Source organism: Meleagris gallopavo, chromosome 17, assembly GCF_905368555.1.
Source record: "Meleagris gallopavo chromosome 17, MGAL_WU_HG_1.1, whole genome shotgun sequence".
Lineage (NCBI taxonomy): Eukaryota > Metazoa > Chordata > Aves > Galliformes > Phasianidae > Meleagris > Meleagris gallopavo.
The window spans coordinates 12099880-12122296 of record NC_139420.1 but is presented as its reverse complement, the minus strand read 5'-3'; the positions used below and the strand labels follow the sequence as shown (position 1 = coordinate 12122296).

Genomic DNA, 22417 nt, shown 5'->3' with positions numbered 1-22417 from the left:
TGTCACTTCCTGCAAGCAACAGCACAAGCCTGGCTTCAACCCTCCAATTTGTCTGTTTAGTGTCTTCATACAGGAGGTAGAAAATGAAAGAAAGGCTGGGGGAAGGGGATGGGATGACTGAATGAGTAACTTGTCTCTTTAATTTCTCTGCGTGCCCCCCCATGCATCCCCTGGGGACACAAGCTTCAAAGTGAGCTACAAATATTTACTAATTCTATTAACAGGATACAAATTGTTTTCAGGGGAGCATCAACCACACAGACTCGTGTCAGTCCCCTCCTGATCACAGACCCCTGGCGCACACCCCCACACTGTGCAGCCACATGCGCTCCATGGCCGCTCCTTCCCGCCCCCCCAATTTTTCCTAAGTTCAAGATGAGTTGAAGGGTCAAAAAGGCAAAGGGTGTTTCAGAAGTTTAGCAGACAACATTTGGTAAAGGGAAGGCAGCGAGGGGCGGGAGGGGGCGGGGGGAGAGGAGAGAGGAGAAATCTGGCATGCATTAGGCTGAACAGTTCCAAACATCCATCCTCCACAGACTTGTTACTTTCTTTCTTTCTCACAAGAGGGTTTTTTTTTCTTTCTTTCATAATTTGTGGTTTATTTAAGATTTTTCTTTTTCGTATCAGCCAACAACTGTATTATAATCTCCTTCTCCCGCTCTCCTATTGTGCCTGCTTGCTTCCAAAAGCTCACTTACGATAATCAACAGCTCTCCTAGTGAAGCTCTCAGACACACCTACATGTGCTACCAAGTAGCTGCAAGAACTTCGAAACAGTTGCTGGAAACCAGAAAGGTGAATAAAATGCCCTACTATGGACGAGCAAGGTGCACAATGTGCTCAGATGCTCTGTTCCCAGCAGAACTGGGGAGGGGAGGCACGGTGCTTGCATCTGGACTCATAAAGAGCATCCCAACATTCAGATGTAATGCCAATGGTGCGCTCTCTAGAAAGGAGAACAACACTCAGCTCTAGTCAAAGGCTGCAGTTGCTGCTACAGAGTTCAATGGAGTATAATTAGAGCTAATATCAGCTAAGCCTTTGGCTCCACAAAGTCTTCCAGGATGTAATTTTCCACAGGACTTAAATGTTGACCCATATCTCGTTATGTTTTATGAGCTTCAAATAAGAGCGGCACAGCTACATATTCAGAAGAAATAATACTTCCCAAATGTCCAGCTACCTAAAGCAGATCCATCTGGTTGGCTGGACAGATGACCAGAGCACTCCCAAGAATGTCAGGATGCCATCAGTTGGGGCTGTTGCATGAAACAGGCCACGTCTGACCTCTGGAAACTACGTTCTCCACCTGAAAAATTATGGACAGGACAGCACTGTGGACAACGTGGACACTGGACAAAGGCAGGGAAATTACTTGTAGAAGATATGTCCCTTTGCTACTACCAGACTGCCAGGTGGGATGCAAGGGAGATCATTCTCCTCCCACTGAACTGATGTCATGGGGAGGAGAAGGCTGTGCATCACTTTATTTTTTAATCTTTTCTTGCATGCCAAATATTTTCACTTTTGTTCTGGGTCAAGGAGTACTGAGGATGCAGCAGAGTGTTCAGCATATTGTGGAGGAGCTGTTGAGGGACCTGCCTTCTGCCAACCAGATGTGAGAGATGGAAGCTGTGGCACATGGGTTTGACAAAGAACAAACAACCTGACCAAAGGCGCCTCCAGTATCACTTCGAATCTTGTCTCTTTTCTTCTCATGGGAAACGAACCTGTCAGTCCTCCAGAATATTTTCTACAGACAGGGGACAAATAGATAAAATCTTATGTTTTAGTGGAAATCTCTTCCCTCTTCAAAAAACAGAACTCCCCCAACTTTTGGAGGGGGGAAAGGGCACATGCACCGTGTGGATGATGAAAGGGAGAGCACTGCACCCTGTTGTACTTCACCCAACTTCAGTCACACGTATTTGAAGTCACGTTGCCCCTGTCTTATCACCGAGAGAAATAGGTACCTCCAAAGGGCAATTTAAATCTCAGGTGGATTGAAGTGCCCTTCGGCACTAAGCAGTTCAATAGTGCCTGAAATTAGCCAGGATAAATCTGGGCCTTAATCAGCAAATGGACTTTTCATTCCATGAGAAGTGTCAAGATGGCAAATTATTTTTCTTCCAAATGAAAACCAGAAAAACACCACCAACATTTCACTTTTCCCATGAGTTATATTTAAATTCATTTGAGCTAATCAAAATATATTTTTTCAGTCCCGTCAAAACATTCCAATTTAATTTTACACATCTTTAATTTGTCTAAATATAAAGTACATTTAAAAAATTAAAATTCCAGTCATCCCTACTCCGCAAAGAGGAAGAATAAACTCCCTTAATTTGGAACTACTGAAGTTGGACTTCTGACGTTTTTTTCCTCTCTTATATTATTTAAAACAAGAACATTTAAAAAAGTAACTATTTGCACATAGAAAAATAATCAGTTTTCCATCAAGGTGATGAGTTATTGTAGAAAAACAGATACAGTGGCATTTTCCTAATCACTTATGATGGGCAAGACCTACCCTACAGAGGAAGATAAGTCAAGGGCTGGATGGGGTTTTGGTGAGTGTCAGTTAACCCCAGCCCAGGATAGAGAGAAGCTGAACACTTTCCTAGCTGTGTGTGATGAGCTACCTATGTTCCTCCTAATATGTGCTATCATGTTTGACTGTCACTTGAGCAACGCGGACCTGTCAGGAATATCAATCTACAGCAGAAGTCTTCTAACATACACTTTAAGTGGGTAGGGGAAAGGAGAAGAAAAAAAATCTAGCACCAAATTAGTTCTCTGATAGTTTTCAAATGTTCAAAATGTCAATCTCCTGGGAACACCTGCACATGGCACACAGACCTTGGCTTTCTGGAGTCCCTGTAGCATCTTTTCAAGTAATCTACAGAATAGAAGGATGTGGCCTTGGAAAAAAATCTCCTAAATGCATAAACAGCTGTGGCCACATTTCCTATGTCTGACATCTCAAGGTTGCTGAAGGAGGGGAGAATGAGGACAAACAAGGCTCTGTAATAGACTCTCCACAGAAAAGTATTCTTCATGTGTTAGTTACTCTTCAAAGAGCACAGCAACTAAATTTGTAGAAAGATTTTAGTTGCTTTTTAGTAGTTTTTTGCTATAGCAGTGGGGTAGAAGATCTCCATGCTGCCTACCTACAAACATTTTTGGGTACCTGAATATAAATGATATATGGATATTTGGGTAGATAAAGTTATGGATGTGGTAAAACACAGTAATAGAAACATTCTCACTCACACAAGTGGACTTATGAAGCGTTAATATGACCACAAAAGTCAAACTCATTACGAAAATGAGAGTATTATGCTAACAGCAGATAGTCCCAAAATTAAACTAGAGCAGCTTCAGTTATGGTCATATCTACACCATATATACCACTTGACAACATACCAGTACAACTGAGGCAGCAAATCATTTCCAATTGGAACCAAGCAGTCTCTCTCTTGGACGGATCCGATGACAGCACTCACCTGTGAGGTGGTGCAGTGGATCCAAGAGGCTGGCGCAGTGATTAGTGGTCTGGTTAGCTCATCACAGAGCCGGAAGACATGAACACTGGTCCAGGGAGGGCTGTCTGTGCAATGCATGCTAGCACCGAGAGCAAGTCTGTGAGGGGCTGGGGGTTCAGAAAGACCCAGTGTGATGTTCAAAGCCAAAGCCACAGGCTGCAGGGATGAATATTGGCAGGTGGGCAAGGATGGCACCAGAAATAATGCCTTTGGCTGACACAAAAGCAATCCGCCTGCTAAGGGTGATCTCAGTCACTGACTCTTAAATTTGTCTTGCTACACTCTAGAAATCCAAGCCCTGCACTCCTCATGCTATCAAACAAAGATAATGCTAAACCTAGGATGCAGATCAGAAGTACAGACATGAATAAGTCACTTAAAGAAGGCAGCTTTGAACACTGCTGAGCACTCAGTCAGGGACTGAAGAGCTGCAGGGGCTGTGGCAGGTGAAGCCAGCTGTTGTGGAAAATGAGCAGAGCATGAGGGGCTCTCCATCTATTCCCCTTGCTGGGCTCAATTCTCCATAATCCTTAAAAAGGGAGGAAACAAAACAAAACAAAGCCTCTCTGCATCAGCCTGTTTTGGCCATACATCCTCTCCACTGCAATGGCACTCAGACCATCGCAGCAACCCAATGAAGTGTTGCTGTAATTAAGGTTTAATGGAGCTGCAAGGCTATGTCATAGCAAAGAGCCTTATAACAGAGGTGGAATGCAATTTACTACCCACCAGGTATAGAGCAATAAATCTGCAATATTTATTGGCAAGAGAGAGAAATGTGATCCAGAATTCCATATGCTGGGTTGGGGGAGGAGATGAACACCACTTTCAAGGGGAAAACTTCCTCTGCTACTCTGTTGATACATCCTATAACAGCATTTACATGCTGTAGCCATTCCCAAAGATCCCAAAGCAGCTTCCAGACTTTATACATGCAGCACCAACCTGGCTGCTCCAAGGGCAGGGAGTGGCAGCTCCCTGTCCCCTTGTACCCTGTCAGTCATGGAGGAAAGGGAGCACAGCAGCCAGCACATCTGGCCAGCCCTGCATTCTTGCAATATGAGCCCCAGGATAATGTGAACACAAAAACCTTGGGGCCAACTCTACAGCTGGTGTAAGCTAGCAAAGGCATACTGATTTGCACCCGCTGAGTGGCCGGCCTTGGGTTCCCCTCCACAACTTCTCTTGTGGGTATGCAGTAAACTGCATGTTATTCAGTTTATTGTCCTCAGAAGGGGGAAAGGCTGAGCAAGCTGTAGAGCTGAGCCTGCTGTTCCCAAGGAAAATTCCTAGCCTGCTTCTTGAGGTCATTAAACTATCCCTTCTGATACTGAGACCAACTCCGGGGGAACCTCTTTGGAACCCCCTAGTGCAAAAATTTGGGTCAAATCACTGCAATGGCATACAGAGTGCAATGGCACTAGGGAAGTGGTGGGATGAAGAGGCACTGACCTGTCCTTGAAGCACAGATATTCCGAAGCAGTAAATAGAGAAGATCCATGTTTCTCAAAAGTCAGACACTGCACAAACAATGACTGTGCTTTCCAGCTTACACAATACACATTTTTCTCTATTAATTTGTTTTTAAGCCAAGATGAGGAATGGGAATGCCTGTGTGCAAATGGGGCACAACGTATTCTTCATTGTCTGGAATTGGATGGTCAAATGTCAATAGCTGAGAAATGCTACATTAGACAAAAACAAAATACAGAACTATTGCCAGGTGGAAAAATAACCAGAAAAAAACCCACAGCATCATAGTCCTAAAAGGTGCTCGGTACCTGTGCTGGAGACAGTGAGAACGACAAATCCCTAGTCCCTCCCATGGGACTGATTAGTTGTTTCCTATGTGTCCAATAGACATTTTCCCTCTGAGCAAAACAACTAGCAGGTGGCTAGTCCTGCCTTCTGAATTGGCTGTGGCAGATGCAGGGCTGTGCTGAAGGGGAAGCTAGAGTTTCATGTCCCTTAATTCCCTACTAGCTAACTGGGTTGTCGGAGGGTCACCAACATTTGTTTTTCTGCATGTGTGAGCGTGTCAGAGACGAAGCAATGGACAAGAGGGAGTTTCCCAGCAAGATAAATCCTCTACCAGAACTGGCTGTGTCCCAAGAGCAACTCTTGGAAATGCTGGCATAAATTGGCAATTAATATTGTTACTTCAATGGAGTTTCTTGGGAAGCAACTGTTCGGCCCGTTGGGTGCTGATCCCATGGCTTATGCTCTCATTTTCCCCCTCTGAATTTTCCACATGGATTTCCTACTCATTTCTACAGTTCAAATGTTTAGGGAACAGAACTACGTCACTCTATAGGAGTGATTCCCATCGAAGACCTCAGAGAAGATGCCTTGGCAGCAGCACGACTCATACCTGGTACAGCTGTTGCACCTTTGTGATGATGTTAGTCCTTTGGCTCTTTGCAGGCAGGAGGAGAGCGAGGTGACAGGGCTAGGGGTCTCTTTATGTGGTTTCAGCATTTTAGCATGAGTGCATTGCAGACTCTGGCAGCATTTCAAGATAGCGTCCAAGTTCACTGAAGACGTGCCAAGATGATAACCTTGGTCATATCTGCTGAGGCAAAGGTTTCAAAGGCTCTTCATGAGTCTGACTTCAAGTTGAAAAAGCCCATCATTTATTGTCTTAGGGAAAGAGCTTTGTTGCCAGCTGGGAGTGCACTTCAGATGAGTAAGCCTAAGAAACTGTAAATCTACCCAGTATGCAGACTCTTGTTCTAAGAGGTGTTGATTAGCAAGCAGCTTTTCAGTCCATTTGGCATGCCAGCATGCCTCTGTGCTGCTAGCAGATGTCCCCCAGCCTGCAGGGGCTAGACAAATTACAGAGCTGGGCAATCACCAGCCACATGAAATGTGGCCACAAGAGAAAGTAATGGATTCTGCACCTGGGAAGGACAAACTCTGGCTATACACACAGACTGGTGGGTGAGACACTGGAGCAGCCCCCTTGAAAGGAATCTGGGAGTCTTGGTCAACAGCAAGTTGAACATGAGTGCAGCCAGGCAGCCAAGAAGGCCTACTGTATCCTGAGATGCATCAAGCATGGCATTGCCAGTTGTGTGAGAGAAGTGATTATCCCTCTCTACACTGCATTGTTGTGGCCTCACGCTGAGTAATGTGATCACTTCTGTGCGTCACAGTACAAAAAGGACATAAAACTACTAAAGAACATCCAAAGGAGGTCTACAAAGATGGTGAAGGGTCTGAAAGAATAACTGAAGTCTCTTGGTTTGTTCAGCACAGAGAAGAGGAGACTAAAGGGAGACCTTATGGTGGCCTATGGCTTCCTCGTGGGGGGGAGTAGAGGGGCAAATGCTGATCTCCTCCCCCTGGTGACCAGTGATAGAACCTGAGGGAACAGCATGGAGCTGTGCCAGAGGAGGGTCAGGCTGGTTATCAGGAAAAAAATCTTCACCAGAGGGTAGTTAGGCACTGGCACAGACTCCCTAGGGAAATGGTCACAGCACCAAGCTTGCCAGGGTTCAAGAAGTGTCTGGACAGTACTTTCAGACATATAATCTGATTTATGGGTGATCCTGTGTGGAGCCAGGAGTTGGATTTGATGATCCTTCCAACTCTGGATATTCTATGATTCTATGGTTCTACCATCCTGTCCTGCTCTGCCCTTGCTGCCAGTTCCAAGGGCTAATTGCCCTCACAAGGCTAATTTCATCCTTCAGATCCCTAAGACTTCAAGCCTAATACTGGACTGCCTGTAGTGGGCAGCCCAAAGATTCAATTTTTTCATTTAGATGATGGATAGGACTCCCTCCGAGCCAAACTTTCTCCCACCTCTGCAGCTCCCACTCCACTTCTGGCTGTACAGCACCAAGGGCTAACCCTCCTGAAATGAGCCCTTTCTGCTCAGAGAAAAGCCCCATCTCTGGCTGAGGGCAGACAATTCCTCCTTCCTGAGGGCCCTCTGAAGCTGCGTGCTGCCTAAGCACAGCAAAAATTTTGTTGTTGTTTTTTGTTTTCTCCTCCTTCTCACTGCCTACAGAGCCAAAGGGCCTGTTTGTTTTCCTTTTAGTTATCAGAAAGGTTTATTTGCGATTGCTTGAGAGAGGAAAAAAACCCTCTGTAGCCACAGGCAGACAAGCTCAGTGCTCAGGAACATAATGGCAGGAGCCTGCAGGCCCATATGCTCGCCATCCTGTGAGGTGGAAGGCCAGCTCCGATCATCTCCAGCTGCTCAGCATACAATTGATCAGGTATGGCTGAATGTCAGAAAATGGGGTCAGGTTGGCTGGGGGCTGTGGTGGGCAGGGGAACGGGCAAGAAGCTATTTAAAGCGTGTGGCAGAACTGGGAATGTACCTCTTTGGAGATGTCAGGGCTGCAAACACAGACACATACACAGTCCCTGGAGGGAGGGAGGGAGGTTATATTTTCCCTGTCAGCTGCTATAGCATCTTCTGAGTTCCATGAGAGAATGGACTAAGCTTTCATACTGCATTGAATAATTCCTGCATTTTTAGGTTCCTATTTCCTCCTCCCCAATGAATTAAGACCTAGGAATTCAGCTTGTTTGTTGTTTCTTTTGTTACAGAATATCCATGAAAAGCTCAATGTCCCTGGGAACTAATTAGGTATTAACCCTGCATTATTGCTGCATATCAGCCATGGAAACATGCCATTCAGATAAATCTCCTTGAAACGTGGAAATACTGAGTGATCAGGTGGAATGGCTGAAGAATAAGTTAGAAAATATAGGGTTTCTGACACAGGAAAGGAAATAAAGGAGGAAGTATTTCTAGTGAAAGCAACTACAGAGTATTCTTGTCTACAATTTCTCTGAAGTGATGAACAAAATTAGCAGATAGGAACGAAACTGTTTGCAAAAAAACAGTAAGGTCTAAGCTACCACTAGGAATAGTCTGGGAGAGATGAGGGTGGGTTTCGGAGCTATATAGGGTCCTACTCTAGCCTAATGTGTACATTTTCCAGTTGTTTTGTGCTTAGCACCTCACCCTAACCTCAATGTCTTTGTGAAAGATAGTTTTGGAAGATCACCAGGTTGCACCTTCAAAGACTGGACCTTTAGTGACATCAGGTTTTCTGCAGGCAACGATTTTGTATTTCACAGGATCTCCTCCTACACACTGAACCTTTCATAGCCCACTATCGCTTGATGCAGAAGCACAGACCGCTAATAGCATGAGATGAATAAGTGAGTACATATCTATTTTTTATTACTCAAGCCATTTCAAGAATCCTCATAATTAACTCTGAATACTTTTTCATCTGTTTTCCCTCAAAAATCTTCCCATTTGACTTAAAATCCTTATTTGCGGTCCAAGCAGCAGCACACTTAATCACACTGAACAAGGCACAGCAGCTCTGAAGATGCCTTAAAGCATCTGAAGAATCTGAAACCAAGACATAGGAAATAGGATTGCTCTCATGCAGCCTTTCCTTGACCCAAAAAGCAATGTGCCCCTCTCCTAGACCTTAGTAGAGACAGCAGAGATCCCAATCCCAGTGGCAGGAGGATCCCACCCTCCAATTTGGGTGTTTCTACAACACTATGTCACCATAGTCAAACACTGCCTCAAGGCAACACACTACTGAACCAAAATATTTTGATTTGATAAGACAAACTCAAGAGCTGTTTAGACTTTAGCTGACCAGACTCACATGGATGTTTCCTTTTCAACTTCCCCTGTTTACCCTCATCCCTGCCATCATTCTGTTTGGTGATGGCAGCCAAATACGTTCCCTTCTCCTTGCCTCCAAATCCCTTCCTTGAACTTCAGAGTCCCAGTTCTTCTAGATCATCTCCCGCTGCTTGCTTACAGGGAGCCAATGCAACAGAACTCTGGATGTCTTCAGGAAATCCCACATGTGGCTTTAACAATAAATTATTATTTTAGTGGTTTGCTTTCAAGTTCTTGCACAAGTACTTCCCACAACCCACTAAGGAAGTAAAAAGCCTCGTTTCAATTGGTAAAGGACTTAAAGAATTCAGTGGGCCTTGCAAAAATGCCCTTATCTACCTATTCCAATAAAATAATCCTGCCCTGATCACAGCTACACCCAGCCTGCAAGTTCCCTTACACAAAGCACTCTTGAGAGCTCACAGTGGGAGGTCTATTCTCACATCAAATTAAAGCCAGACAGAATCAATTAAAGCAAAAAGGATGGGGTCTTCTGAGATGACAGAAGGCATTTGGGGCAAATGCTCACAGCTGAATGCAGAAGAGGTGCCATTGCTCAAGCTTTCTTGCTCCTCTGTGGAAACTGGAGCCCAACAATACACCTGTCTCAAGAGGACTGGTGACTGCTGGTTGTAATGTTTTGTGGTGCCTCATGATGCTGAATAGCAAGAAAGTAAAGTTAAGACAAATAGAAAAGGATATGAATTATCAGAGGAGGGACTTTTAGACTCTCCCTTCTGTTATTCAGAGGTGACTAATTCCAGTGCAGACCCTGAGATAAGAACAGTGAACTCACAAAAAATCCCCACCAAACTCAAAGATGTATTTCATTCCTATGTAAGACTCTTTCTCCACAAGATCTGTGTACTTACGCTTACTCCTATAGCCCCTCATAAATGCTCTCTGATGACCCAAGGCCATTCCGCTGGGCTTGCCTGAAGCCAGCCCTTCCTGCAGAAGCTATGGCAGAGCACTTCAGCCAACATCTTCATTGCTGGCTTTGTAACTCTAACTCCCTCCAGGCCATACCCTTCTCTTCCTCATCTGGCATGTTCACCCTACAAGTTGTCCAACTTGTTACCTGCAAGGAAGATTAGGGATCAGCTGGGTGCTGAACATCTCTCAGCTTGGGGCACCTTCAGTCAATCCCAGCTCTCCCCATCCCCAAGAAAGGTGTTAGTTGGACCAGGAAAAGAACAAGAGAAATAAATTTTCTTTAGAGATGCTGACACAGACCCCAGTTAGGGCCTGAAGGAAGATTTTTCGGTGCTGTTTCCCTCTTTCTTCACTGTATATTCTCCAGTGTTCTAGTAACAACCCCCTAATTCCCAGACATTCAGGGGGGTCAAATGCCTCTGCAAGATCCTGAGATTTCCAGCTTCCATTGGGAGCAAGTGAGCAGCATTAGCTCTTCTGAGTTTGCCTTGCTGGGCTGATTTGTGGTGTGAACACACACTAATTAGCCATTTAACTTAGGAACTAAGACTCCCAAGAGAAAAAGATTTCAGAGGGGAATTTGGAGCTCTTCAGATTGAAATTATCATCAAGAGCCTAATGTAACTGTTCTGCTTCTCCTTTTCAAGACTTCTTTTCCTCCATCTGACTATTAAAATAGGCAGCATGAATGCTTCCACATCTTTGCCAAACAATGAGTGGTGTATCCTCTCTTGAAGTCACTTGGGTAAATTCACAACACATTTTTGTCTTCTGGATTTGGGTAGGGAAAAGGAAGGTGTCTGTTCAAGAGATAAGCAACAAGATATACTTCATGCCTCTTACACAATGGCTGGCAACTCACAGAATATGGTTAAAAGCTCTAAGCCTATCAGTATGTAAAGCAATTCTTAAAGATGAAAGATGCTCTGAACACTGGACTTGAACAGGATTGACTTTTAAATATGATCAAATCTTAGTTTCTATCTCAATCCAAGCAACAAATCTGAGTCTGCATTTTAAAACAAGTCTTATGTTAGCTGAACATTCACAATTATTAAAAAATCTCTTCAAACAACCCCTATGGAGTGCTACTGTTGGCCTCTTTGCTTATGTACATCCAAAGACTGAAAAGGCTGTATTTATGGCATTACCAATTCCAGCATTACCAGGCCAACCAACCTGAACTTAGCAAAATACTTTCCCCAGATTGTTCCCTTCCTGACAGAAAAGAGAAGAGACTGACTTTGGTTTGGAAAGCTTCCAACTAGTTTAGCAGGGCCCTGTTAAGTGATTTAATCCTCTGAAAAGACACAGGCTGTGCAATTTTTGGCTTTACATAAGATAATAGCCCAACTTACTGACCATAAAATAGAACTTACTGGGCAGGCTAGTGTACTGGAGGAAGCCCCGGCCTGGGATCTGGGAGACTTGCAGCAGGATTCAGATCACCTGATCAACTACCTAAAGCATGACTTTGTTCAAACACCCAGAATATCCACTCTCAAGTGTTTCCTATTTCAGAAGGTCCCAGATCTCATCAACACCTATTTCAGCATGCAATACCCTCCCATGCAGCTGTGTAGAAGCCCTTCTGGGTACACAAATTACAGGCATAATCCCTTTTTCTGCTGCAGTCCAGATCCAGACAGCCATCCACAGTTCCTGTCCAGCTAAATTGCTCTTACAAGATTCCCAGCTCAGCAGAGGACCACACCATGATGCTTATGGATGCATCCAGCTCTCAGTTAATTGTACAAACTGCCTAGGCACCCATGTTTTTGGGCAAGCATCTACATCAGGTGCTACTACGCCTAAGGCAGGCATGTAAACTCGGTATTACAGTAAGAGATTGGACTTCCAATCCTGAATTTGAAACTGTCCTGCAAGATGATTTTGAAGACACTTCATCTCTGAGTGCCTCTCTTTAAAATGTTAAGACAGGTAACATTCACAGTGCATTGGAAGTGAGACAGCAATTAGTTCTGGGTGCTTGTGAATAAAACATGCTTTTCTAAAGACACTAAGAGACTCAATAAATGGGCTGCTAAATGAATCTGAAGACCTACATGATACTGGATAATTTGGCTAAGTTATATGATAGTATTAGAAGGCAAAACCAAGCAGATGTCTTGGTCGCTATTGTGACTCTACACGAATAAATTCTTGTTACCAGTGAACAATAGCCCTTCCATTTCTAACAAGAGAACCTGTCTTTAGTCCACTACAAAACAAACAAACAAGCAGACAAAACCCTGTTAAAATTTTTTTCATGTTGCTTCAAGCAAAGTGTGAAAAACCTGCCATGGTGACCACTCTTCCCATCTCTGGAATCAAGCTCTTCAGACAGCCAATATCATGCGTGTCCACATACGATGGATCTTACCTGGGCATGAAATTTTCATTAGTTCTTGAGCAGTGCACAGATACAGGGTTTGGCCATCTAATGAACTAGCACATATCACTGCCTGGCTGGTTTTAGCTGCAAAAAAAGCCAAGAAGGGAATCTGATTGATCCTGTGTACCACTCTTGGTATATTTTTCCACCTTATGCTACAACAGCATTACCAGATCTCCCTTCCAGTTCTTCAAGAACAGAGAAGAGAATGCTGCAGGCCAGTAACTTGAGAAGATCTTTGTTTCCCTCTATAATTTCTCTAGACAAAATAAAAATGACTTTATCAGTGAGAAGTGACTCCAATTTGTTCTTCAGTAGGACAACTTCTAGAGGAAGTCCTGAAAAGACATAAAGCAAGGGTGTTTGTTTTTGTTTTCTGAATAGAAACTGCCAGAAAAATCCTAAGTAAATCTTAAGTAATATCAGCATTTCTTAGAACTCTGAGCTGGAACTAAGGACCATAGAAAAGACTTTTCAGAGTACAGTAAACTGGCAGTTCACTTCATCTCACAAGGCAACATATTCCTCTTCAGTATGGTGCCCATAGGAACTGAAACTCTGAAAAGAACCCATTAAAACTAAGTTCTCCCTTCTGTGCATTCTTACCCCAAGCATAGCACTATGCATAACAGAAAAAGGATAGCACCCACTCCCAAGAAATTAAATCCCTGGATAGCCTGTGAAACATTTGAATGTCACATTAACGTATCTTATACTCTTAGCCCCTGGTCTCCCAGCACTACCAAGAAGGTAGTAACAGCAGACAATACAAGCACAGAACAGTTTTTTATGCTCTACTCGCATCATAGCTCTGGACACCAGAAAATTCCTGAGAAAGAAAATATCACCTCTCAATGAAAGGAAAAATAAATTCACTATCACCTCAAGATGGGAAGAATTTCAGCTGACATAAGGATAAAAATAATTCATAGATTGAAAAAGAGCAAGTTTTGTCTCAATAACATTTGAACTAAAACACTTGTACTTGAAATATCCAAACCGGGGGCATGTTTCCCAGCGAGGAATCCTGTCTGTCACTAATATATAAAGGTCCAGGGCTTTCTCCTCTAAAACTAAGACAACATTCAGAAGATGATCCAATATACAACAGTCCAGTTTCATTGCACAAGTCTTCACACAGCTGGACCAACAGCCCTCTCGGCGGCAAACCACAGAAAAAGGCTGTGAGTTCCGTGAGTGCTAATGGAGTACCCTTTGCAGCTCCTTGCAGAACACTCATTTCATGCTGACAAGCACTGCCTGCGATCTGCAAGAACGACTCGCGTTCTTTTGCCCACGAAACCGCCCGTTTGCCCCGGCCCGCGTCGCACAGCCACGCAGGACCATGGACAGCAGTCTCGCGGCGTGGCACGGCGCTCGGCCGCCCGGCCCCGAAGTCCCGGCACCTGGCAGCTTCCAGGCATTTTTAATTAATTAACCTCGGCTAGGTGATGAATTCACTTGTATAAAGTATCTGGAACCAATCCTGAACCATCCTGAGGTGCTGCAGCCCTCCAGTGAGCACACGTTAGTCCAAGGAATATAATTAAATGGAACGTATAAAAAAGATGAAGATTTTTTTTTTTTTTAATGTGGTCTGATAGCGATAGGAGAAGGACTGGTTTTAAACTAAAAGAAAGGAGACTGAACTTAGATGTTAGGGGGAAATTCTTTACTCAGAGGACTGTGAGAGAAGTGTGGATACCCCATCCCTGGTGGTGCCCAAGGTTACGTTGAATAGGACCCAGGGAAGCCATTCATGCCTTGTGAATTCACAAGACAAGCAAGAAACATTGTGACAGTGCCTCACTTGTGCATCAACTATTTTGTACAACTGTATTTATAACTCTGTCATGCTGGGTGTGTATATCCTTCCATAAGGAAAGAAGAGATGATATCTTATCTCTGCCTTAGTACAATATCAATATCGTTTTACTGAGGACTAATTATGAATTCTCTCACTTACAAATTTGCACAGCAGACTATAAGTGGACTATCAGCCAAATTTAACTAGCTGCCAGCAGCCACTCAGACAAAGAACACATTACTAAGAATCTACAAGACCAGTGCTCCTATAAGGTTTCATTCTGATTCAACATCCAAAGTTCAACTTGGAAGATGAGGGAAATGAGAGAAATGGCTAGTGACAGTAAGCCTTGATGGGGTCATGGGCTTTGCAACAGCTTCAGCATGCAGACGGGTGAAAACATCACTCACAAAGTAAAGGGACAGAGGAAAGAAATGAAAAAGGGGGAGGGGAAGGAAGGAAAGAAAAAGGGAAGGTTGATAGACAGTTGGACTTGTTGAGGGTGAAATCAATTAAAGTGCATCAAATCCAGAATTCATGCTTTTTCAAAGTGACAAATATGTGCTGGAAACTGAGAAAGACGAAGGGAAAATAATGTCTTTGACCTCCCAGAGACCGGCTGTTCCTTCCGTCAGAGGAGCCAAAAGTGAAGTGAGATGCGTTCATGATAAATTGTAACAGCCAGGCAGCCACCTTAAAAAAGAACGAGGTGAAAAGGTTACAGAAGGGACCCAAAATGCAAAGAATTCAGCCAAACATCAAGATAAATCAACTCAGGCCCTTGTGTATGCGTGCCCTGCCTTCACAGAGCTGCTGCAGCTCATCTCAATTTGTTAGTCTTACTTAAAGTGTAAGAGACACGCACAAACACAGCTTGTTTACCAAAGCTTTTGTAAACAGTGTTCCAAAAGATTGATTCAGTGAAGGCTGAGGCCTTTCCTAGCCAAAGGACGCACTGACCACTTTACTTGCTGTTCTCTCTGTGGCAACTGCTAAACAGCTAGAGAAGGTCTTCAGCACACACAAATACCTGCATTCTGCTCGATTCAGATGAGTTTTGGGTAAAAGTTTTTAATGAGCTAGAGACCTCACTTCTGAAAAGAAAGGAAAACAAATATTCTCAAAGCTTCAGAAAGGGAAATCTTGATGTATGCCTTATTTTCTCTCACATTTACAGAAAATTTTCTAGTTCTCAGCTCCAAAGCACAATAGAAATGTTAGTCTGGATACTTTGCAGCTTTAGATCTTTTCACTTGCTGGCAATCAGAAAACATTAAATTTGACCATTACTATCATGGAGAATATCTTGAATAAGCAAAAATCAGAAGGTATATAAATATCTACTAATAAAATTTGTTTGAAACATCCTTTTAAACATTATGTCCTTCTGGGTATCGACATGACTTTACAGCACTAATACATACATTTTCAACTCACTACACGTCCAAGCAAATGTCAAGGTAAAACTGGACATTAAAAAATGGTTCACCTCCCTCAGCACTGGCATTTTCCATGTAAAGGAACAACTACATGCACAGCCACACTCATTAAAGTTCTCCTTCTGAATCAGTTCTAGCAAAAAGCTCCCCCAGTGATGCATGTGGTATTTTAAGTGAATCAAAGTAAGTCAAAGCAGTATTTTAAGGGGATATTTAATGCAATTCAGTACACTTGTTCACATAAGGCAGGATATGCTCAATATAACTCCCATTCAGATGCTCATACTTTTCCAGAATTCTTGAACTATTAGTAATAGCAATTGATATTACTATGATATCTTTGATTATAAGTGACCTAAGCCACCCTGGCCCAAGCCAGTTAGATCTTTACAGAGGTCACTGGAGAAGGCATGTGTGCTCTCCTTTCTTGAGCTGTTGCTTGCACTGAGGGGAGTAAAATAGTTAGTTCACAACAGTCCAGATACGATCAGTTGAGCCTCTTAACAAAGAGCTGACTGCGCTGTGAATTGTCATGCTTGTGTAGTCTAAGCATGGGAGATACAGGAGATTCCCAGCTGCACTGGGGAATTTCTGCTGCCTGGGATCCAAGCTGGCATCGAGAGCTTATTGCTGCAAATACTGGCACCAAGGGGAAGGAAGCTTGTATTGACACTGTGGCTGTGAGAAAGCTTAGCTATCAAGTCCTAGCTGGCATCCTCACAACTCTGCCTACAGAAAGTACTGGTGATCATCTCGCCAGCTCCTCCTGACAGATGCCCACCCCACTGTTGCATTTCTCTTTACGACAACCCTCTCTGGACGGTCCCTTCCCCGAAACAGCATGATTCTCTCAGGGAGACATGAGTTCACATCAACAAATTCTTCCCGACACTGCCCTGAAGCACTTTCGCTATGATCAGCTATTCAGAGTGATGGGACACACTAGTTAGATCTCTCTGTGTGTTTATCAATCCCTTCTCAGCCATTTTCCTCTGTAAATCCGTCAAACCTCTTTTTTCAAGCTCTGTGGGAACAGTTAGGAGCTATCTCCTCAGAGGTGCCTACCCTGCCACTTGGATTTCATTCTCCTCTGGAGGAGATGGCTGCCAGCAGCCAGAGGGCTGACCCATGCAGCGCAGGCACAACAGCAGTGCTGTTACTGCCAGTGTCCCTGGAGTGGATGGGTCCTCATGAAAAACCCTTAAAATATCTGCTGCTTCTGTGCAGGAGTCTTAACCTGGGACAAAGAGAGAATGGAAAAAGCACAGGGAGGAAGTCAAGGGAGTGGGAATTCTGTAATTCTTCAAACCAGATACAAGCAGCTTGTTCCAAGCTGAACCAGAATGCAAATCAAGCTGCTCCACAGGACAACAGGATTTTACAGGATTTCAAGGACACAAGATCTACAAGTACATTTACCTTTTCATGCATATCAATATCTCAACTCTCTACTGCTATGATCCTTAGCCAGTATGATGCAAGGAATTTAAGTGGTACCAAATCAAGAAAAGAATCAATTACATTGCTACAACTGTAAATAAAGCCACATACACCATCAGTAGATTTAGGACTTGTAAAGTTCCTTTTATTCCTCCAGGAACTTGCAGCCTTAAAAGACGTGCATCTTCCCTTTTCAGTAGGGACTATTAGATGGTGTTTGCCTTATATACAGTTTGATTGTGCAGATCTAGGTCAGCATCCTGCATCCTGACAAACGTCAAATGAGAACACTTATTTCTCCTTTCACACTTGTCATCAGCCTCATTTGCAGCCATGGAATGAGGCCCAAAGTCGCAAAGTGACTTGGCTCAGGCTACTTTACAAGCCAGTGCCTTTGGGAATCAAGTCCATAGAAGCAGACTCCAGGTCTTCAATGCCACCACTCAAAGCCATGCCACATCCATAGCACTAACTCAAAGTGCAGCTGGGAAGTTATACACAGTGAGGGCCAATAAATGCCATTTGTAGAAATCAGCACTTAGATTTCCTAATCATCTACCTGGTGAGATACCATGTATCTGATGGCCTGTATAGCTTTCCTCATGATAACAAAAAGACTAGAATTTAGGGCAACACCTACTGTGTCCCAGCAAGCTGCATATTCTTTCTTTGCTCACTAGCCAGAAGGTTTTGGATTCCTTTCTTCAAGCCCTGCAGAATGGGGCATGAATCTCACAGAACAACCTTTCGTGCTCTATTTCATCAAAGCCACTGTATGCAAGCACAGAGACAAACATGAGATCAGACATACGAAATCAATGGAACATTTTACCATCCAAAAAAAGGGCTCTGTCACTATGATTGAATAGCTTCTGCTCCTGCTTCTGATGTCTCATGTCAGGAGGGGCAGATGAGAAAGAGCCACGTGGCAGAAACAGCTTCACAAAATAGAGTCTGTTAACTGGCAACCAGACAGCTCCGTATCAGACACATCCACAAGGAACAAGAGGTTCTCAAGAACCAGACAGTAACTGTTAGCCTTTTAGGAGTGAAATTTGTCTGTTTGTCCAAAAATATTTGCTATCTGAACATCAGCAATTTTTATTTCTATTTTGGAGATTTTGTTGAATTCCACTAAATTGCTTTCATTCATTGCACGAAACGTTTCATCTATTCAGTGTTTCGGTTATTTTTTCCATCTCTTCTAAACCCTTTTTCCATTTATGTGGATTTCAAAGTAATTTCGTGCTGATATATTTTGAGTGAATTTAGAATAGAAAAAAATTCCTCTTGTAAGGAAGAAAATAAAGAAATAATCTTTTTTAAGCTATTGTTCCATTGCTGCTCATTATAAAAATGAACTTTTTTTTTTCTTTTTTTTTTCTTTTTCATTTTTAAAGGAAAACCATCAGTAAAACGTGACCAAATAAAAGCTCTTTGCTGATCCATGATGTTTGGCTTCATCACAACTGCTGTCACACAAAGCCATACTAGTGTAGGATTTAGTTCCCAAGAAAGGTAAAGTTTTTTATATATGTATATATATCAGCACAAGTTGCTTTTTTCCCTCTTCTCAAAACAACACAGACACCTTGTAACACACCTCATTTGCAGAATGACAAGGTTTAAGTCCCAGCTCAGATTGATGAACGTGAATCTTCAGGTGAGACACAGAGGGAAAGCCCAAACACAGGCCCAGGCTGAAGGATGAGGGCTAACTGGAGCTTTTGGACCAAGGAGTGGAGTGCTCGTAGGTCCAGGTTAGGCTCCTCAGGCCTCACTGGTGCATTTAGTACAATGATAATTGTTACTTAATTGCTGCTCACAGAAGATGAGGACATGTTCTTGGAACTTCTAACTAAAGAAGGTTCCAGATTTCTGAATGGGAATGGCCAGAAGATCAAAGTGAAACAAGTGGACTTCAAATTCAATCTAGATGTCTTTCTGAACACAAGCCTAACTACTATCCAGGAGTTCCAACCAGGCAGTCAGGCTGGTTTTGAATGTGATTATGGTTATGAGGTAGCATAGCTCCTCGTGACACAATGTACTTCTGCTCCTGAAATATCCCAACTGTTTCTCCTTAGAGTCAAAGCATCCTTTGGGCTTTTGACCTTAAGCAAGTCTTTTGTTTTTGCAAGGCAAAGCAGACCCAAACAGGGCTGGTGAAACAGCTAGAGAGGAGGCCCTGATGTGAAACCCTCCCAGAACACAGCATAAAACCCAAAGAGGGACAAGCTCAGGAGAACAAGGAGCACAAAAGGCCATAATTTAGGTTCCTCACCAAGGTGACAGCTCTCCAAAGGCACTCTCAGATGGCTCAGCTTGCTGGGACATCACCCTGCCTCCAAAGCAGGCTGTAACCTGCCATTTCTTTCACTTGCTGTTTGTTTTTGCTGCTTCTCTGCCCTCTTTGGCTTCACAGCGTTCCGAGATGAATTAAGCACAGCAACTAGGAATTGCTTTTTTTATGATAGCCTTTTCCTTTCCTTCACACTCTCCTCACCCCACCATCAGCTGCCCCCAGATTTCTCCTTGGCACTTTGTAGTTCTCCTCACTTTCTCTTCCAAGCCCCCAGTAGCATCCTCCTCCCAGTCCTGCTGCCTGCTGTGGCAGCGTTTTGCACCAAGAAGATAATAAATACATCAAGCCTGTCAGAGTCGTGTTGTTTTGGCTGGGAGAGGTGCCCCCCTGCTGGGTGAGATCACTTCCCTCTGCGACGTATGGCTTTCCCCTCACTGACAGCTCTCCAACAGGGAGTAATCGGTGTCCAACTGAGAAGAGCAGTCAGCTAACACTGCTAAATGGAACTTAGGACTGATGAGGGCAACGAGAAAGAGAAAGGAGCATTGCAGCCTCTCTCTTGCTGGCGTAGTGTGCTGACAGAGAGACAAACTGGATCTCCTTGCTGGCCCTGCCAATGATTTCCCAGACGGGAGATGGCAAAAGGAAGCATGGAAATTGATATTGCTGCTTGAGTCTCAGGGCAAGTGTCAGCCTTAATCCTACAAGAACACCTGTGGCTTTTAGAGTGAAAGTGTTGTAGTTAATGTGAAATTAAGAGAAGAAGGATGTCAAGGAAGAAGGACTGCCAGAACACCTGTGTTCAGTGAAGGCCAGGCTCCCCACAGCAAAAGCTATGGCAAAGAACAGCCCTGAGCTGTGCTTCTGGCACAGGGCAGATTTCTGGGACAGGAACTGACAGGGAAGTAAAATTCACTTGGGAAATGGATTTCCCATGGGGAAAAAAAAAAAATCAGAAAGAATTAATTTGGTGTCTTTGCATTTTGCAGATGTCTAGGATGTTCAGCACTATCTGAGACACCTGGGCACAAGCAGCAGGTTTCTCACCTGCAGGTCACCAGCTCACTTCAGAAACCTGTCATCATTTGCTGTTGTTTTCGATTAAGCTAGGTGAATTAGGTTTGTATTCTTGGCTTTTTTTTTTTTTTTTTTTTTTTTATAATTAAAGAAACACAAAAAAGTAAAATGATCATTGAGACATTGTGACCAGACGATGTGATATTAAAATGAGTCATCTGGAGTTTCTCTGCTTCTATACCAGCCTCTTCAAAGACACTTAAGGGAATCAATTGCCCGTATCCCACTAAAATCCTCTCTGTATGTGGTTCATGAAGCTCTGAGCTCCTTTCCCACCCCCACAGCCTCCATCCCTCACCTCTGCAGTCTCTCTAGTCCATTATTCTTGAGGCTGATTTGTGAACAACATGTTCACTTTCCGTACGGCCTAATGAAGATGTTCCTGCCCCTGAATATTCTATCTGCTGCATGCTTATGCTTAATGGAAAAAAATAGCTATTATTATCATTGGTGGTTCAGATGAGTTTCTTGGCAGTGAGGGTGGTACAGTTATGTGGACAATCAAACAAAGCAGTGATTATTGCCAATGCATTTTTGAAGAAATCACTGCTGTTTAAACTCCAATCACAAGAATACCTCATTTAAAAGCATAAAAGCTTTCACTCAGCAGACCTATCTTTTTTTTTTTTTTTTTTTTTTTTTTTTTTTAATAGCGAGACAATTAAGTAAATCTCCTGGCACTTAACCATCATTTACCCAACAGTCAGAAAATGGACTCAATGCCTTCACATTAGTTAGATTATGATATTAAAGCAGAAACTGAATAAGTACAAGCAGGTGAAGGAAGATCCTTGAAGAGTGCATGCAGAAAAATTTCTTTTGCAGGGGACAGGAAGCCAATTTTTTTTTTTAACTTATTCAGATATAAATAAATATAAATTCAGATATAAACTACAATCTTAATACATAATAAATAGTGTTTCATGGACTTCAGCTTTCTTGGGATGAGAAAGCTGCTCCTCCTTTTATAAACAAAAAACTCAAGTACAGTGCTGATGATGCCATCCTGAAATTCTGCATCTGAACCAGGAATTGAATCAGGATATCGTAAAACTATTCAGCACCATAACCTTTCTACAATTAAAACTTATGCAAGCTCTGATTTGTTAGCATTTCCATTAGAGCTCATACATAGAAACGTGAATGTAAATGTGGATTAAAACCCAAGAGGTCAAAAAGTTTGGGATCTATGGCATGTTTGCTGGCATCTTGGGAAAGATTGCTTTATCTTAAAAGACAGTCCCAAAACTAACACAGAAGCAATTGATCCTGAACAGGTATGAACACCATTGACAGATTATGGGGCTTTTATTACCTGTGATCCCAGTGGTGCCCTTTATCTCTGGCTCTATCACTTCTCCCTTATTAGGATCCTCATGTAAACAGTATGTCTTTCTGGTACCATTCTTCAGAACCCGATATTAAAAACTCCTAAATTTATGACCTTCAACCGTCAGCTACCAGTGTGTCTGTAATAGGAGCCTTTCTCTCCCCCAGATAAAAACAGTGATAGAACAAAATCCCCGTTTTCTGACAAGTGTTCAAATTTGAGATGGATTACTAAATATTCGCAAACCTATGTTAAATTTCATGGTCACTTTCACAATATTGTGTTCAGGAAATAAATAAATAAATAAAATAACATTGATCCAGTCTTATGCTAAATAACTGACATCTACATAGACAGCTAATTTCTTCCTGATTCCTGCTTATTCAGTTTTTAAAGAGTTCCCATAGAGAAATTTTAGGTAAGTGGATCATTGTTTTTGCCTCCCTTCTTGCTGTATACCTATAAACTATAC

At 43.0% G+C, this 22417-nt stretch overlaps 2 long non-coding RNA genes across 6 annotated transcripts in view; one reads left to right on the top strand and one right to left on the bottom strand.

Annotated features, from left to right (window-relative positions):
• The window catches only part of LOC146543205 (uncharacterized), a 140789-nt gene that overhangs the window by 10797 nt on the left and 107575 nt on the right, over positions 1-22417 (bottom strand). The window lies entirely within an intron of this gene.
• LOC104913611 (uncharacterized) lies at positions 7645-21751 on the top strand. 4 transcript variants are annotated; one of them, XR_014887026.1, is made up of 4 exons: positions 7645-7771; positions 8646-8729; positions 18634-18751; positions 20528-21751. It is a non-coding gene; the product is annotated as an uncharacterized LOC104913611 (long non-coding RNA). The 4 variants fall into 4 exon arrangements; XR_795511.4 differs by lacking the exon at positions 18634-18751; XR_795512.4 differs by lacking the exons at positions 18634-18751; positions 20528-21751 and adding an exon at positions 13769-13907.